Consider the following 2,259-nt stretch of genomic DNA (forward strand, 5'->3'; position numbering starts at 1 on the left):
ATCGAAAAGTATATTTTCCCAACAGTAATTTTTCTTTTTAAAATCCTCACTCAAGGATATTTTTCCATTGATTTTTAGAGAGAGTGGAAGGGAAGGGAAGAGACAGAGAGACATCTATGTGAGAGAGACACATCATTGGTTGCCTCCCTCACACGCCCTGACTGGGGCTGGGGATTGAGCTTGCAACCAAAGTACATGCCCTTGACCCTTCAGTCCATGGGCCAATGCTCTAACCGTTGAGCAACCAGCTAGGGCCCAACAGTAAATTTAGATTATTCTCTAAATATTCAACAAATGGTTTAGAACTAAAATCATGATTTTTTGGCTTTACAAAGTAAATCTGCTGTGATTTTTAATGGGCTGCACAATTCCACTATGGTCAATATTACATATTTTTACAGGTTTGCTATTGTTTAAGAAACAGAATTCTACAGTATTCAATTCTGTACGCTTTTTAAATCAGAGTCACTACTACTGCTTGAGTAGTTTGCTGACATAAACTCTACGTCATCTTCATTTTCCTCAGTATGGCCTGGAAGTTCCAACAAAAAGTTGTTATTGTGATTTGGTGGTAACATACTCATTGCCATATCATTTGATTGCCAGGGATACTGTGGAGCAAGCGTTAGGTCGAAGGGAAGCCCAGGAGCAGATTCAAGCAACCGCGAGGCAGATGGCGGGGCACAGATACGGTTCCTTCCTGGAACAGCCTGCCCACAGCGGAAACTCCCACAGCTCATGCTCCCCGCCCCCCCCGCCCCCCTGCCCTCACTCAATAGCTGTATAAAAAAAATGTCTCCACGACTTCACTGGCCCCGCCCTTGGACCCGTGAACCTGGCCCGGGAGTGCAGATTAAAGTTCCTCCTTTCTGGCTTGCCTTTCTCTCTGACCTTGTCTCCTGCGCGGCGAACCTTACAGCAAGGACATCTGGCAATCTGCCTGCTGCAAGTGCATCTCCAGGTAAATGACCATTCACACCATTAGTGGAAGGATTGTTCATTTGACCCAATGATCCACTTCTCATCTTTAAATCGTTGGGTATGGTCTCCGTGGGTCCCCTGGAACCCAGGTCAGTGGGGCACACACAGCATTACTTGCACTAATCCTATGTGCATACTTAATTATTTCTTCAGAGGAGATAGCACCTTTTCTTGCCTTATCTATTGATTTCAGTTTTTCTTTTGCTTGGTAAACTGCTATCATCAGTATTTGTTTGGTTTCCTGTATCTGTTTTTGTAATTGCTGAATATCACTGTCTCTCTTCTCAACTTCTTTTTGTAAAACTTGCATTTCATGGTGAATTTTTCCCTGAGTAAGTGCCAATTTCATTAGTTCCTGAAATTCCCCATCTCTGTGAATTAATAACTCCAGCACCTGGTTTTTCTTCTCCAGCCTGTAACAACTTTTGGTTTCTTGAAATTGCCAGCATTTCTATGAGCTCCCTGGATTAGACCTCCAGATCTTCCTGCGCAGACAGCAGCCCCTTCGTGTGCTGTTGCCGTAGGCCGCTCCTGACCCGCCTCCCTGCCGCTCCTAATCCTTTTCGCCAAAGGAGGACGCCACCATGTTGCTTTCCGGCCGCAGAGGCTATCAGATATATATTTTTTGATGTTCAGTAACCTCTGACAATTTTATTGGCCTCCTGCCCCACTGCGGGGTGCCCCACATCTGCTGCCTTTAACGCCTCAGAAATTGGTGTCACTGATCTCAGACACCATTTTGCTGTCACCATCCTGCGGGTGGTGGTCTTTGGATGGATTGTATGGTGTGGTTCTTGTCCAGGGCGGCACCAAGATTGAAATCCTCCCCTTCTTTTAACAGGTGGAGGTAGGAGGCGATCTCAGCCTCTAGCTTGGCCTTGATGTTCAGCAAGGCCTCCTACTCCTGGGCCTGAAGCTGCCCCTCTGCCCCGGCCTGGGCCAGCTCTAACTCCAGCTGTAGCAGGCTCTCATTGAGCTGTTCCATCTGCTCATCACATAGCACATCGCCACCTCCTTCAGGCTGTTCTACAAATTGGCCTTCAGATTTTTCATCGAGTCCAGGTCAATCTCCAAGGACTGGACACTACGTCTCAGCTCTGTGAGTATCATCTCAGCAGCTTCTATTTCAGCAGTCTGTGTGGTGATCCCCGTGGTGCTCTCCTTGATCTACTGGGACCAGTACTTGTCTAGATCCTCCTAGTTCTCCAGAGCCAGTTCCTTATACTGGGCCTGGATACCCACCAGGATCTTGCTGAGGTCCTGAGATTTGGGGGCATC

The 2,259-nt window shown here is 47.1% G+C and overlaps 1 pseudogene; it reads right to left on the bottom strand.

The window, feature by feature from the left end:
• Window positions 1-392: 392 nt before the first annotated feature.
• LOC102754351 lies at window positions 393-1,475 on the bottom strand (annotated as a pseudogene).
• Window positions 1,476-2,259: the final 784 nt, after the last annotated feature.

This window comes from Myotis davidii, unplaced genomic scaffold (assembly GCF_000327345.1).
Source record: "Myotis davidii unplaced genomic scaffold, ASM32734v1 scaffold2163, whole genome shotgun sequence".
In the NCBI taxonomy this organism is placed as follows: domain Eukaryota; kingdom Metazoa; phylum Chordata; class Mammalia; order Chiroptera; family Vespertilionidae; genus Myotis; species Myotis davidii.